Below are 17,243 nucleotides of genomic sequence, written 5' to 3' on the forward strand. Positions count from 1 at the left end.
GAACCTTAGTGGTTATGCTCTCTCTTTACAAATTGTCACTAACAGGCTAGTGACCAATTTCACCAATTCAGATTGGCATGCTGGAACACCCTTATAATTCCCTAGTATATGGTACTGAGGTACCCAGGGTAATGGGGTTCCAGGAGATCCCTATGGGCTGTAGCATTTCTTTTGCCACCCATAGGGAGCTCTGAAAATTCTTACACAGGCCTGCCACTGCAGCCTGAGTGAAATAACGTCCACGTTATTTCACAGCCATTTACCACTGCACTTAAGTAACTTATAAGTCACCTATATGTCTAACCTTTACCTGGTAAACGTTGGGTGCTAAGTCACTTAGTGTGTGGGCACCCTGGCACTAGCCAAGGTGCCCCCACATTGTTCATGGCAAATTCCCCGGACTTTGTGAGTGCGGGGACACCATTTCACGCATGCACTATACATAGGTCACTACCTATGTATAGCGTCACAATGGTAACTCCGAACATGGCCATGTAACATGTCTAAGATCATGGAATTGTCACCCCAATGCCATTCTGGCATTGGGGAGACAATTCCATGATCCCCTGAGTCTCTAGCTCAGACCCGGGTACTGCCAAACTGCCTTTCCCGGGGTTCCACTGCAGCTGCTGCTGCTGCTGCCAACCCCTCAGACAGGATTCTGCCCTCCTGGGGTCCAGCCAGGCTTGGCCCAGGAAGGCAGAACAAAGGACTTCCTCAGAGAGAGGGTGTTATACCCTTTCCCTTTGGAAAAAGGTGTCAGGGCTGGGGAGGGGTAGCCTCCCCCAGCCTCTGGAAATGCTTTGATGGGCACAGATGGTGTCCATCTCTGCATAAGCCAGTCTACACCGGTTCAGGGATCCCCCAGCCCTGCTCTGGCGTGAAACTGGACAAAGGAAAGGGGAGTGACCACTCCCCTGACCTGCACCTCCCCTGGAAAAAGGTGTCAGGGCTGGGGAGGAGTAGCCTGCCCCAGCCTCTGGAAATGCTTTGATGGGCACAGATGGTGCCCATCTCTGCATAAGCCAGTCTACACCGGTTCAGGGATCCCCAGCCCTGCTCTGGCACGAAACTGGACAAAGGAAAGGGGAGTGACCACTCCCCTGACCTGCACCTCCCCTGGGAGGTGCCCAGAGCTCCTCCAGTGTGCTCCAGACCTCTGCCATCTTGGAAACAGAGGTGCTGCTGGCACACTGGACTGCTCTGAGTGGCCAGTGCCAGCAGGTGACGTCAGAGACTCCTCGTGATAGGCTCTTACCTGTGTTGCTAGCCTATCCTCCTTCCTAAGTAGCCAAACCTCCTTTTCTGGCTATTTAGGGTCTCTGCTTTGGGGAATTCTTTAGATAACGAATGCAAGAGCTCATCAGAGTTCCTCTGCATCTCTCTCTTCACCTTCTGCCAAGGAATCGACTGCTGACCGCGCTGGAAGCCTGCAAAACTGCAACAAAGTAGCAAAGACGACTACTGCGACCTTGTAACGCTGATCCTGCCGCCTTCTCAACTGTTTTCCTGGTGGTGCATGCTGTGGGGGTAGTCTGCCTCCTCTCTGCACTAGAAGCTCCGAAGAAATCTCCCGTGGGTCGACGGAATCTTCCCCCTGCAACCGCAGGCACCAAAGAACTGCATCACCGGTCCTCTGGGTCTCCTCTCAGCACGACGAGCGAGGTCCCTTGAACTCAGCAGCTCTGTCCAAGTGACTCCCACAGTCCAGTGACTCTTCAGTCCAAGTTTGGTGGAGGTAAGTCCTTGCCTCCCCCGCTAGACTGCATTGCTGGGTACCGCGTGATTTGCAGCTGCTCCGGCTCCTGTGCACTCTTCCAGGATTTCCTTTGTGCACAGCCAAGCCTGGGTCCCCGGCACTCTAACCTGCAGTGCACGACCTCCTGAGTTGTCCACCGGCGTCGTGGGACCTTCTTTTGCGATTTCGGGTGAGCTCCGGTTCACTCCACTTCGTAATGCCTGTTCCGGCACTTCTGCGGGTGCTGCTTGCTTCTGAGTGGGCTCTTTGTCTTGCTGGACGCCCCCTCTGTCTCCTCACGCAATTGGTGACATCCTGGTCCTTCCTGGGCCACAGCAGCATCCAAAAACCCTAACCGCGACCCTTGCAGCTAGCAAGGCTTGTTTGCGGTCTTTCTGCGTGGGAACACCTCTGCAAGCTTCTTCACGACGTGGGACATCCATCCTCCAAAGGGGAAGTTTCTAGCCCTCTTCATTCTTGCAGAATCCACAGCTTCTACCATCCAGTGGCAGCTTCTTTGCACCCACAGCTGGCATTTCCTGGGCATCTGCCCACTCCCGACTTGATTGTGACTTTTGGACTTGGTCGACTTGGTCCCCTTGTTCCACAGGCACTCTCGTCTGGAAATCCATCGTTGTTGCATTGCTGGTGTTGGTCTTTCTTGCAGAATTCCCCTATCACGACTTCTGTGCTCTCTGGGGAACTTAGGTGCACTTTGCACCCACTTTTCAGGGTCTTGGGGTGGGCTATTTTTCTAACCCTCACTGTTTTCTTACAGTCCCAGCGACCCTCTACAAGCTCTCATAGGTTTGGGGTCCATTCGTGGTTCGCATCCCACTTCTAGAGTATATGGTTTGTGTTGCCCCTATACCTATGTGCTCCCATTGCAATCTATTGTGACTATACATTGCTTGCACTGTTTTCTATTGCTATTACTGCATAATTTTGGTATTGTGTACATATATCTTGTGTATATTTGCTATCCTCATACTGAGGATACTCACTGAGATACTTTTGGCATATTGTCATAAAAATAAAGTACCTTTATTTTTAGTATATCTGTGTATTGTGTTTTCTTATGATATTGTGCATATGACACCAGTGGTATAGTGGGAGCTTTGCATGTCTCCTAGTTCAGCCTAAGCTGCTCTGCTAAGCTACCATTTTCTATCAGCCTAAGCTGCTAGACACCTCTTCTACACTAATAAGGGATAACTGGACCTGGTGCAGAGTGTAAGTACCCCTTGGTACCATACAAACCAGGCCAGCCTCCTATAGGTTGGAATTCACATATTGGGAATATAACCTGTTTAAATCAACAGCTGCAGTGCCTCTTTATTTAAAAAGGCATAACTAGAGGACACATTGAAACATATACATCAGAGAAACGTGCTTGCTAGCTCAGGGTTCTGCAAAGTCGGTCCTAGAGAGCCTGGCTTATTGAATGGACATCTCTGGGCCAGATCTTTCTTGATGTGTAAAGGAAAGGTTTGAACTGTATTTGACCCTCTACAGTCGGATTCCAGCAATATCGACTAAGATATACAGAGAAAACCGGGACTTTTACATCTTCAATTGCAAAAAACAGATTTCCTTGTGAGCAATTTCCATTGCTAGAAAGATATTCTCTACGTCGTCTAATTTTTTTTCCTAAAATACTAGTGCCATTCAGAATGCACCTCTCGGTAACGCGTCGTTGGTTTCCTCAGCACTTTAGGAAACGGAATGTGGCAGAAGGCGAATGGGTGAAGTGTCCCTTTAAGGAGATAACTGGTGTAAAGTGAAGTGTTCCTTTTAGACTTGCAAGTTTGACTTCGTCATTTGCACTTTCTACTGTGTTCACCATCACGGTCTACTTTTCCTAAAGCCCATTTCACATTTCAAAGTGAGTTTCTTGCCAAATGTACTGGAGGCTCTCGCCCTCCGAAGTGCAAGAACCTTCGTGGCTTTGAGTTGAAAACAGATTCAAAGAAAAAGTTTACCTTTGGTAGCTGTCTTTCTGGTAGATTTGTTACTCGCAGATTCCTCACCTTTTGAGCATCCCAAAGCGCCATAGTGGACCCAGAAGCTTTGCAATAACTCACCTGCACCGGCAGATGGCGCTGGCTCCATCTCAGTGCTGGAAGCAGCACAGAAGGGACATCACTGGGACCATGTAGCTCCACCACGGAGCCCTAGTGTCAGTCCTGCGCCCACTGTATCCAAGCACTTATTATCAAGGAAGAGGTCACCATCAGAGCAAACGCAAATGTTCCATGCAACAGAAATTAGTTGATACCCTGTTAAATTTTCAGATACCGAAGACCATCATCAGAAGAAGGTGCTCGTGGGATTGGAGAGGAAATCTGCAGGCAGAGTATCCGTCAGAAAGACTGTTACAGAAGGAAGTAACTTTTTCGTCTGATGGCTACTCAGCAGCTGAGCTGTATCCTCGCTCAGGTGGAGGGCCTGAAGGAAAACTCAGACCACCAAATCCTGCAGCATGGAAAGATAAAAAAAAATAAATAAATAAAAAAAAAAAAAATAAAAAAAAAAGGTAGTCCTTCAAACTTCTGAGTCCAAGCAACCGTACTTCTCCATTGTCAAGGGAATTCCATGTCGGTGCGTCAAATCTCTACCACAGGAGCTCCCCTCAGCGTCACAACTGAACACACTACAAGGGTCTAGCCAACATAACCTCCCGTCTTCTTTAGTGGGATGGGGAGGAGGTCTGTGAATGGACTCAAACCATTCCTGCAGGACAGTGGGCAAAATGCCCGTCAGCGAACCCGACTATCCAGACAATGGTGCTTCATGAACAAAAGGAGGGACGCCCATGTAGCTGCCTGGCACATGTCTAGGACAGGGACTTTGTACGCCAACATAGTTGTGGTAGCTTTCCCCCTGACCCTCCACATCAGCCTGGAATGACCCCTGGTGGCCATCACTCTCGGCACCCCCCCCCCCCCTACAGACCACGCACGCAACCTCAGCTTCATCCTGGACTCATTGCTCACCATGACCCGCCAAGTCAACTCAGTCGCATCCTCCTGTTTTCACACTCTCTGACTGCTCTGAAAAATCTACAAATGGATCCCAAAGGACTGCTGCAGAACAGTGACTCACGCCCTGGTTACCAGCAGACTCGACTATGGCAATGTCCTCAACTCCGGCACCACCCAGAAGAACCATCACATCCAAAACACCTCCACCAGACTCATCCTGGACATTCCCTGCCACAAACACAACTCCAATTGCCTAAGAGTCCTTCAGTGGCTTCCTATTGAGAAAAGGATTAACTTTAAACTCCTCGTACACGCATACAAGGCCCTCCACAACCTAGGACCCACCTACCTCAACCACTGCATCACCTTCTACTCCCCCACCAGACTTCTCCACTCAACAAGCACTAGCCACCATAGCCCACATAAGGAAGACCTTGCCTTCCTCGCGGCAAAGAGCTGGAAAACCCTGCCTCTGCACCTCAGGCAGGCACCATCGCTGCATCAGTTCAGGAAGGACCTTTAAACCTGGCTCTTCAACTGAAGCTCTGAGGACAAACCCCCTCAGTGCCTGGAGACCCTTACGGGTGAATAGCTGCATCTTATAAGTATTGATTTGTAGAATGAGCATGTAGTTCTTCTGGAAGCTGCTTCATGGGCACTGGGTAGCAGATCTTAATGCAGAGCACGATCCAGCAGGAGATTGTTCTCCTCTGCAGTGCTTGGTCTTTTTTCGCTCCAGAGAACCCCACAAGGAGCGGATTGTCCACCTGGTGTTCCTTGGGAAGGATGCGGTGCAGCGACCAGAGCTGCCGACTCCAGATCGGGGATCCAGGTTAGAGTCTAGACATCAACTCAACATCCTGTGATTCTGAGCAAATCACTCAATCTCCCTGTGCCTATAGTTAGCGCCTGGATACCCTCATGGGTGATTAGCCACGTTATACAAATCTGAGTATTTATTTATTAGGTACGATCAGTGTAGAACCTGAGTGCACTTTTGGGATCCAAGCACTGGAGCGTCTCTGCCTTAGATGGTCGAGGTGGAGCATAGAACGCTGTCAGGGTGATAGTTTGATAGACATGGAACAGCATCACAACTTTGGTAGAAACAATGCCCTTGTCCACATAACCATTTTTTCTGGGAAGTACATAGTGTCTGGTGGATGGACAGAAAATACCTTAAGCTAACTCACTCACCATGCTGAGGAACACTGTCTTGAGGGTCAGGAGCCATAAGAGACAACTTTGATGCAGCTGGAACAGAGAACACATCAAAAAAGTGAGACGATTAGGGTACCACTTGGGCATTACAAAGGGGAAACCTGTTGTAACCCTTTAAAAAATGACTAACAATGAGGGCTGATCTGGCAACCGTAAGAAGGCCAAAAGATAGCCTTTAACTGTGCCCAAAGCAATGCCTTTCCAGGGATGGGACAGTACAAACAACAGATCGTCAAGCACCTTGGTCTGGAGGTGGAGGGGTGGTCAGGGGGAGGGGGGAAATCTGGTGTGTGCACCACCAAACCATAAATTTGTCCCAATGACAGGCATGGATTATGCCACTTACCTTGTAAGCATCTGTTTTTGGCATGTAGTGCTGTAGATTTGGGTCCAGAGTGGTGCAAGTTGCTTTTCTTCAAAGAAGTGCTCAGAGTCACGGTATTGAATGACTCCTCTGTGATATTGCCCATGGGCATCAACTCCTTTGTTAGAGTGTTTTTCAGCAGGTGGATGAGAAAGGAGTGGAAGGATGGGAAGTGCTGCGAGAGATGCCCATGCAATGTATAAATACATATGTACAAAGGTATAGTAACTGAGTCCAGGAGGGTGCATGTAAATCTACAGCACTACATGCCACCAACAGATGCTTACAGGGTAAGCAACATAATCTATTTGAAGGCATGAGTGGCTGTAGATACACATGTTCTGCATAGACGGTAAAACAGTCCCTCCAAAAAAAGTAGCAGATAGCCTTTAGGAGTTGCAGTTGGGTGAAAAAGTGTTTGTAGCACAGCCTGACCTACATTGGTTTGTTGGCATGCTAGAACATCCACACAGTAGTGTTATATGAATGTATGTGGTGTTGACCATGTAGCTGCCTTACAGATGTCCGCTATAGGGATATTTAAATTAAAAAAAAGCCATAGTAGCACCTTTTTTCCTAGTGGAATGTGCTCTAGGAGTAACAGGTAATGGTCTTTTACTATTAGCATAACGAGTTTGAATACATTTAACTATCTAGCAATGCCAGATTTGGATGTTGGACTGCTTTTGTGAGCTGGTGAGAATGCTACAAAAAGCTGCTTGGTTTTCCTGAAGTCTTTGGTTCTATCAGTATAAAACATGAATGCCCTTTTAACATCTAGAGTGTGGAGAGCTCTTTCTGAAACAGAGTCCGGGTGCGGAAAGAAGACAGGTAGTTCAATGGACTGATTAAAATGAAACTGTGAGTCACTTTAGGGAGGAACTTAAAGTTAGTACAAAGAACTACCTTATCCCTATGAATGTAGAAGAAAGTTTATTCAAAGTTAAGTGTCTGCAGCTCACCGACACGCCTGAGTGATGTAACGGAAAGTAAGAAAGCTACCTTCCAAGAAAGGTATTGAAGGGGACATGAATAAAGTGTCTCAAAAGGAGGACCCATGAGCCTAGTGAGCACAATGCTGAGGCTCCAGGATAGTGCAGGGGGGAACCCTAGGTGGACTGACTCATTTAAGGCCTTCCATGAAAGCCATAATGATTGACATTTTGAACAAAGAAATGTGTGGTCTGCAGGAAATGGAAGTGTAAGCTAGATTTTCTTTTTGTAAATGGAGCCATTAAACGATCTCTTGAACAGCAGCTTTCATGGGGTCAATACGTTGAAGTTGACAGTTGTAAACAAAACGTTTCCATTTTGCAGCATAGCAGGCTCTAGTTGTGGGCCTGCGTGCTTTTCTGAGAATATTCATACATGCCACAGGCAATCCTAAGTAACCAAATTCTGTGACCTCAGGAGCCATATAGCAAGGTTGAGTTACTTAGGGGACTGGGTGCGTGATCTGTCCTTGAGTTTGACTGAGAAGGTCCAGCCTGTTGGAGAGCTTCTCATGGGGGTGGAGGTGGGGGGGACTACTGAGAGGTCTAGAAGTGTGGTGAACCATGGTTGATGCATCCAGGTGAGAGCTACAAGGATCATGGTGAGAGATTTGCCTGATCCTCTCATTCCATTTCTGGTTCGAAGGGAGAGGTGGAAAAGAGGAAATAAAATATCACTGACCAGTTCATCCATATACCGTTGTCCTTGGATAGAGGGTGTGGCAAAAAGATCTATCTGAGGAGTTCCCCACTGGGCAAAGCATGGTTGAAGGACTTGTGGGTGGAGTTTGGGTGGGTGGAGTTTCCACTCGTGGACCTGTTGCTGTATCCTACTGAGAAAGTCTGCAAAGTCGTTGTCCGTGCCTGGGAGATACTCTGCCACCAGGTGAATGTGGTGGTGGCAAGCCTATTTCCCTATTGTTTGAGAGAGTTGTGACAGTTGGGACGAACAAGCTTCCCCCCCCTCATTTCTGCAAATAGTACATGGCTGTCATGCTGTTCGTGCGGAATAAGACAACCTTGTGAGAAAGGTGATGGAGAAATGCTTTCAGGACTAGAGACACTGCTTGAAGCTAGTGATGTGTGGGGACTGGTGACTGATCCCACAGACCCTGTACTGCGAGGTCTTGAAGGTGAGCACCTCCGGCTGTCAGTGATGCATCTGTGGTCAGTATGACCTGAGGCACAAGGTCTAGAAAAGGCTTGAACAGGTTGATGGTGTTCCATCATTGCAGAGAGAGGTGAGTGTGGTGATCTCACAACACTAGATGTTCCAGGAGACCCAATGGCTGGGACCACTGACGAGACACAGACTGCTGTAGGGGATGCATATGAAATCTGGCATGGGGAACAATGGCTATGCAAGAAGCCATCATCCCCAACAGTCGCATAATCGTCCTCACTATATAAGTATGATGCTCTTGAAATTGAGGGACTAGTCTCTGAAAACTTTGGACACAAGAAAGGTTGGTTATGCAAATCCTACTTCCACATTCAGGACGGCACCTAGAAAGGCTGTATCTGAAGAGGTTGAAGATGGGACTTGGAGAAGTTCAGAGTGGAACCCAGTGTGTGAAGGCAGTCCACTGTCAACAGTGTGTTTTGTTGGCACTGCTGCAAGGTGCTGGCTTTGATGAGTCAGTCATCGAGGTAGGGAAACATGAATGTTTTGCCTTCTGAGGGGTGCAGCAACTACTACTAAACACTGAAGACTGTGGGAGCAGTAGTGACCCCGCAAGGAAGGCCCTTGAACTGCTAATGTTTGTCTGCAATAACCAACCTTGGGTATTCTCAATGTGCGGGGTGAATGGGTATATGAAATTAGCCCTCCTTTAGCTCTAGGGCCGTCATAAAATCACCTTGCTGTAGGAATAGAATAACGTCCTGAAGGGTATCCATGTGAAAATGTTCTGACGAGATGTATTTGTTTAGTGGTCTGAGGTCAAGAATTGGCCAGAGAACAGTCCTTTTGGGGGATGAGGAAGTATGGGAAGTATACTCCTGTCCCTGTGGTGTTGTAGTGGAACTGGCTCTATGGCCACCCTCGAGAAGAAGGGATTGGACCTCTTGTTTCAGAAGGATTAGGTGTTCCTGAAACAACCTGTGATTGCAAGGGGGAATATTGGGAGGAGTGGTGGTAAGCTCCAACCGTGTTGGATAATGGAAAGGACCCATTGGTCTGTGGTAATGTTGTCCCAGTCTGATAAAGAGTTGTAGTCTTCCCTCGACAGGTGTCAGATTGAGGATGAGCCGCATGAGGCGGTGCTCTTTCCTCGGCCTTTATTAGTGGCAGCTCTAACACGTCCTGATTGAGGCTGCCTAGGGTGGGATGTGGATGCCTCAATATGTGAAGGGCTTGAAAGAGCCTCTGAACCCAGGGTGACAAGAAGTTCCTCTGTGTGGAGGGAAGGGCACCCCATAGCTTTTGCTGTATCCGCGTCCTTTTTGAGCTTCTCAAGGGTGGTGGTCACTTGAGGCCCAAAAATATGCTCCATGTCAAAGGGCATATTGAGTAAACGCCTGCTGGACTTCTGGTTTCAAACCTGTGCAAGGCAGCCAAGCGTGCCTTCAGAGGACACTGGTGTTGATACCACATGCTGCTGTGTCAGTGGCTTCAAGAGCACAGCGAATAGCATTACTAGAAATCACCTGCCCCTCAGCAACTATTTGCAGCCCTCTTTTAAGGTGCTCATTTGGTAAGAACTGAAGGAGCTCCTACATTTCATACCAGTGAGCCCAGACGTATCAGGCCAACAAAGTCAGTGAACTAGCAATAAGCCAATGATTTGCAGCCTGTGCAGCAACGCATTTGCTGGCAGCATTGATTTTCTTACTCTCCTTCTCAGGGGGCGTACCTGGTGGCCTGGTTATTAGCGTGTTTCCTAGCTGTGGCAGCTACAATGAAGTCGGGCCTAATGTATAGAGGATCAGAAGCTGATTTATACTTTTTAAATCAACTCCAGGAGTAATACTCCTAAAGCATACCGGCTCTTTAAGATCTTGTCTGCATAATGAAGCCTACCAGGCAGCAATGGGAAGATATGGAATATCCCTATGGGTGGAAATAAGGTCATCAAAGAGGAAGTGCTGCTCAATGGGATCGCTGTGTAGTTCCACATTGTGGAATGCAGCGGCTCGAGCCACTACTTGCTGATATGATATCATGTGGTGAGGGAAGTGCGGGGTAAAGGTCAGGGTCATTACAGGGGTTGGGATCATGTGTTGTGGCCCAGCTAGGTCCCCAGGGGCAAACAGAGGAGAACCCTGAGGAGAATGAGAGGCGGGTGGGGAGTGCAATGAAGGAAGAGGAGGTGGAGAAGGAGTCACTTGATCTCATGACTCACTCAGAAGAAAAACAACTTGCACCAATACCGACCCAACACTAGATGGCAGGAGTATGCACAGAATTTGAATATACAGCCACACATGCCATAGAACAGTGGTTCCCAACCTGCGGTCTGGGGACCCCTGGGGGTCTCTAAACCTGCTCAGGGGTCCGCAACAGCTTAGAAAATTAAATAATCTTAGCAGATTAGGTTTCCATTTTTAAGTAATGACTCAGTCGGGGGGAATGGGTGCCCAGATACCAATAATGATTCAGTAGTAGGGGAGGGGGGATGGGGTTCCCCAGGTTCCATTAATGATTAAGTGGGGTCCACAGAAGTCAAAAGGTTGGGAACCACTGCCATAGAACATACAGGTTTTATGGAAGGACTTCTGGCTGCCAAAATTACAGCAACTTCTTCCAGAGGAAGGTTGAAGGTGTTCAGCTGTATGAAAATTGCAAAAAGGCAGTGTTCTGCCACCGGGCCTTCACAGTGACAGCAAATCCACCCAGAGGGGCAGCCTGATCGGAGGATATATGCTCAAGCTCAGAAGTTCTGGATACCATACTCTCCGTGCCCAATCCAGAGCCACAAGGGTGACTTGGACGCAGTGGGTCCTGATCTTCTTGAGAATCTGGGCAGGAGTGGTATTGGAAGAATGGCATATAGGAGTCCAGAGTTACATTTGAGATGGAACGCATCTCTGAGTGAGAGACGCCTTGGAAACTCCAACAGGCAGAAGTGCTGACATTGCGAGCTCTTGGAGATGAAAAGATTGTGCCATGGTTCTCTCCGTTCGGGAAACAGACCTGCCCACCTCCAGATGCAAATGCCACTTGTGATCCGCTAGGCATCAAGAGTTCTGCCACTCTGACCAAAAGAAAGATCCATAGGTGGTCCCAGCCATGTCCAGAGGCGCAGGGCCTCCTGGCACACGGTTTGTGACCCCCCTTCCCCACCCCTTTTTGTTGCAGTACCACATGATGATTGTGTCTGAGCACCTGTACCAGCCGCTCCTTGACAGATGGGAGGAAGGCTGATTACCCTCAATGTCTGAAGGCTGATAAGGAATAGGGGTCTGCCACTGAACCAATTGTGGTGCAGTAACCATCAACGCAGGTCTTTTCAGTCTCCTCTAAAATTTGAACATGGCCCAAGAGGTACCCTTGATGTTGGGCCCAAAGACTTCAGGTCACTCAGAAGAGCGTGCTCAACCAACAGGAGGCCATCAGTTTCAGCAGCCTCAGTTTTGACTTCACCAAAATCCAGGAATGAGGTTGAAAGATCAGGGTCATAGTCTGAATGTCCTCGACTCTCTTTCCCAAGGGAAAGGCACAAAACCAAACAGTGTCCAGAATGGCTTCAATAAAGGGGAGCATCTGAGAAGAAAATAGGTGCGACTTTGACATGTTAATCAGAACCTCAAAGATGGCAGGTCTGCTGTAGTCTGAATGTGGGGGACGACTGCTCAGGGTGAGTCTGCCTTCAAAATCCAGTTGTTGAGGTAGGTGAAGATAGGCACCCCTGAAGGTAAGCTGCCACCAACACCATTACTTCCGTGAACACCTAAGGGGCACTGGTGAGACCAAAGTAGAGCACTGCAAGCTGAAAATGCTCCTGTCCCACCACCAACTGCAGGTAGTGCTAGTGGGACCGCAGGATGGGTATAGGAAATACACCACCCTCAATTCTTCAGGGTCAAGGCCATACAAGACCTGGGCTAGGATGGTGCATTTGGAAGGTCCTCTTCCAGAGGAAGGTGTGGAGAGGGTGCAGGTCTACAATAGGCCGCAGGCCTCAATCCTTCTTCAGGACCAGAGAGTAGCAACAACAAACTACTTCTGGCACAGGCACCCTTTCAATAGCCCCTGTGGCCAAGAGGGTTTGCTGTTCTTGCTGCAAAAATGAATAGAAGGTCCTCTGCTGAGTGCAGGGATGTGGAGAGTCGAAGGTGCGGCTAAGAGGAAAAGGGAAAAGCATAGCCCCTGCGAATGATCTGTAGAACCCACCTCTCCGAACCCATGCCTGCCAGCCCGGGTAGAATCCGTGGATTCTGCCTTCCATTGGTGGCTGTACTCCTGTAGGTGCTCACAAAGAAGTTTTGGCAGGTGCAGCTGAAGCAATAGCATGGGCGGCCTGTTGACCCTGGCTGCGGGTACACTGGCCGAAAAACTGCTGGTTTCCTTGAAGAGGCTGGATTGGCTGATTGGCTTCGGCCAATCTGCAAAATAAATGGTGGCAGTATTGCAGCTGGCGAGGTGGGGCAGAGAGGCATGACAGAGCAGTAAATCTGCTCTCCTTAAAACCTTTAAGAGTGCCATGTGCAAATGAGTGGAATCCTGCAGTGATTTCTTGTGTTTCTTTTTTGACTTGCTTGACGGGTTTTTCTTGGTGAGAAAGACAGACTTCTGAAGTGCCTTCATCGATGCTTGGAACGGGTCAGGGATTGAACTGTGGACACAGACTGGGACGTGAAATGGGACTGATGTGGAGTCGTCTTATTTTTGGCAATTTAAAGTATCATCTTGCGTCCCTTATGGCCTTTGGGTTCATCGATGCACAACCGCTGAAGGCCTTGAAGTGGTTGCCTGACCATAGACACTACAGACATACTTGGTGGGGATCTGTCACAGACATTTGAGTCTCTCCAGGGCTTAAAACATGTTATTTTTGGGGGTGCTGTACCTTGCATCTTGAAGAAAAGGTATTTTGAGGTAAATGTCAGACACACATTAGGGGCACTTTGGATCCACATCGGGTGTGCAGAAAGAGAGGAGGGAACAGTGTTGGCACCTATATAGGAGCCACTCCGTGCCACCTGACAGCACCTTGAGGTACAGCTAAAAATCTTCCAAATCTAGTCGGACACCTGGCCAACAGTCAAAAGGTGAGGAATCTGCAGCTAGATGTCTCCATCAGAAGTAATGAAATGGTTACTTACCAGTAGGAGTAGTTTTACAGCCTGAAGAGTTTTCTGGATTCAAATGCTGTGCATCATTCTGCCATCCAGTGGTTTAGTCCGGAATTGTCTCTTTTCTCCCCCCCCCCCCCCTTTTTTGGTGTCGTCGACCACCATTTGGTGCTTGGTCTGGCCCCTGTATGACGTCAGATGGCACCCCGGAAGTTCCTGTGCGTGGTGGCCATCTTCGTTTTTTTTCCCCCGCTTATATGTAAATTAGACCTCTTCCCCACCTGTTTGTCCTGTTCTCATTTGCGGGGAGATGGGTGGGCCGCATGTGAATCCAGAAAACTCTTCAGCCTGCAAAACTACTCCTACTAGTAAGTAACCATTTTGTTTTGCAGCATGAGTGTTTTTCTGGATTCACATGCTGTGCATCAGATTGTGTAGCGGTTTTCTCCTTTATTTGGACTGAAATGATGAGCTTGCAAACAAGTGTTGCAGTACTTTCTGTCCCACTTGGGCTTCTTTATGCAGTTAAATGTCCACACAATGTGTTGTGAATGTGTGGCGGGGATGTCCATGATGCCATTGTGCAGATAGTGTATATGGGTACATTTGCCATGAAAGCTAGTTTTGCACCCTTTTTCCTTGTTGAGTGTGCTTTTGGGCGGTGAAGCAGTTGTTTGCCAGCTGCTGCATAGCATGTTTGGATTGTTTCCACAATCCATCGTGCGATAGTCCCCTTTGTGACGGGGAAGCTTTACTGGATTTGGCATATGAGAAACAGTAGATTTCCTTTGCAGAGCCGCTTGGTCTCCTCCAAGTAGTATATTAGTGCCCTTCTTACGCCAGTGTGTGTAGTCTTCTTTCCAGTGTGCTTGAAGGTTATTGAAAACTGGCAACTGTATTGTTTGGTTGACATGGACTTTGCTCACCACTTTAGGTAGGAATTGGGGGTTCGTCCTGAGAACTACCTTGTCCTTGTGGATTTGCATGTACAGTTCCTGTATTGTTAGCGCTTGAATTTCGCTTACCCTTCGAGGCGAGGTGATAGCTAAGAGGAAGGCGGTCTTTAGTGTGGTAAACCGGAGTTCAGCTTTGTGCACGGGTTCAAATGGTTTTGTCATAAGTTGCGTTAACCATGTTTAAGCTACACATCAGGGCAAGTGCCCTTCTTGGAGGGGAGATTCATTTGGATCCTTCCAGAAATCTTTTTATAACAGGTGTTGTGAAGAAACTTTAAAATAACGCTCCTCCGGTGCAGGCCATGATTGCTGCCAAGTGTACCTTGAGAAAAATAGTTGATCCTGCTGTCCAGCAAGTGTGTGAGATAGGTTATTACTGTTTCCTGCCTGGACGTTGCTTCTAGGGTATTATTTTCTGTGCACTATAGGAGTTATCTCTTCCATTTTGATGCATAGCATCTTCTTGTTGGTTTTCTAGCTTTCCTTATTATCTCCATGGTTCTGGGTGGTAGATTTAAGTGCCTGAATTCTATGTATTCAGGCGCAATGCTGCTAGGTTGAGTGTTGCTTGTTCCAGGTGAAGTACTTGCTCCTTGTGCATTATGAGCAGGTCCCGTTCCACTTTGATCATTATTATCTGTCCCTGGCACAGCTCGAGTAGGTTTGAATACCATGCCTGTCTGTCCTACTGAGGGGCTATGAGGACGAAGTTTGTCTCTGTTTTTCTGCCCTTCTCCAGTACCTTTGTTATTAGGGGAATCGGCGGAAAGGCGTAGGCAAATCTCCCTGACCAGTTTAGTGACCGGGCACTCCCTTCTGAATGGTGGCATGGAAACCTGGAGGCAAAGTGTTGATATTTTCTGTTTGCTGTTGATGCAAACAAGTCAATTGTTGGTGTACCTCAAATCCTGGAGATTTTTTCTAGGCTCCTTTGTCTGATCTCACATTTGTGTGTGCTGTTTTCCTGTCTGCTCAGTCTGTTTCTATGTTGTCTTTCCCTGGTAGGTGGACTGTTCGTAGATTAATCCCCTGTGGTATCGCCCAATTCCATATTTCCTGGGCTAGCTTGCTTAGGGTGAACGACTTTGTACCCTACTTGTTTGTTCAAACAGAACATTGTTGTTGTATTGTCAGTTTGGATTAGTACTGCCTTTCCTGATACTTGCGTTTGAAATGCTTTCAGGGTCCACAACACGGTTTCCAGGTCTAGGAAGTTGATGTGTATTATCACATCAGTCTTGTTCCACTGGCCCCGGTTACGTCTTGCAAGGGATGAGGAGCATACACGGGCAAATTAAGAGTCTATTGTGATGGTCACTGAGGGAGTTGCTATCTTGAAAGGTCTTCCCTTGGTTATGTGTTTGGATGCCCACCTTCTGTTTTTTTCTCTGTTACAACCACTAGATCCTCCCAACTCCTGGTGGTTTGTGACCAGCTGTTGGTCAGCCATTCCTGGACTGGTCGCATGTGGTGTCTCGCATGGGGTTTGATGGGAATGCATGATGCCATTACGCCCATCATCTTCATGGTTGTCCTCACAGTCAGATTGTCCCTTCTGGTAAAGGCAAGTTTACTCTGTGATCGCTTGTATTCTCCTCTGGGAAGGGTAAGCCTGTGCTTTCCTTGCAGCGAGTCCAGCACCTAGGAAGATCTTTTCTTGCTGTGGTTCTGGGCATGGATGTTTGTGATCTACACTCAACCCTAGCTCTTGCAGGGTTGTGATCACTGCTTTGGTATCCCTTTGACATTCCTCCTTCATAAGCCAGCCGTTCAGGTAGGGGTATATGTGAATTCCCTTCCTTCTTAGAAATGCTGAGACTGTCGCAAGGCATTTTGTGAAAACCCTTGGTGCTGACTTTATTCCGAAGGGTAAGACCTTGAATTGGTACTAAACTCCTTCGAGTACGAATCAGAGGTATCTTTTGGGTGCCTGGTTCATCGGTATGTGCAGATAGACATCCTGAAGGTCTATGGTTGCCATGTAGTCTCCTATTTGCAGGAGTGGGATCACCTCCTGTAGGGTTGTCATTTTGAAATGCTGGGTGTGGGTGAATTTTTTTTATGAACCGGAGGTCCGGGATTGGCCTTAATGTAAGGTCTTGTTTTGGTACTAGGAAGTAAGTTGAGTCGTTTCCCTTGTTTAATTCCTTTTTTGGTACTCTTTCTATTGCCTGTTTTTGGAGGAGTTTTCACTTCCTTCCTTAGTTGTATCTGTTCTTTGATACGTTTTCCTCTTTGGTGGGTTTGGTGGTGTTAGGCTTGAGAGTTCTATACTGTAGCCGTGGCGTACCACATTTAAAACCCAGTTGTCTGTAGTATTGTTTCCCCATTGCTTGGGGTACTGCGCTATCCTGCCCCCTACTAGTGTTGTGTGAGGGCCTGGGGGTATTTGTGAGTCACTTGGCCGTTCCTCCTCCCCTGGGGTTGGCCCCTTGCTCTCCCTCTCTCTCGAAAGGGCTGTCTCGTGGGATTTTGCCACTGCTGGTACCCAGTCTGTTGGCCACCTTGTTGGGTACTCTTCTAGGGCGGTTGCTGCTGTCCTGATGTAAAGGCTAACCTTACTGTGGGCCTTCTGATGGTGCTTCCTCTTCTGAAATTGCCTCTGTATTGGAGTACCCCCATCGCCTTGGTTGTTTCGTTGTCCTTTTTGATCTGCTGCAGGATTCCTCCACCTCTTGGCCAAATAACACCTCTCCTGTGAAGGGCTTGTTTATTATGGAGGCCTGAACCTCAGGTTTGAAGCTGGATATC

The sequence above is a fragment of the Pleurodeles waltl genome, chromosome 6 (assembly GCF_031143425.1).
Source record: "Pleurodeles waltl isolate 20211129_DDA chromosome 6, aPleWal1.hap1.20221129, whole genome shotgun sequence".
NCBI lineage: Eukaryota > Metazoa > Chordata > Amphibia > Caudata > Salamandridae > Pleurodeles > Pleurodeles waltl.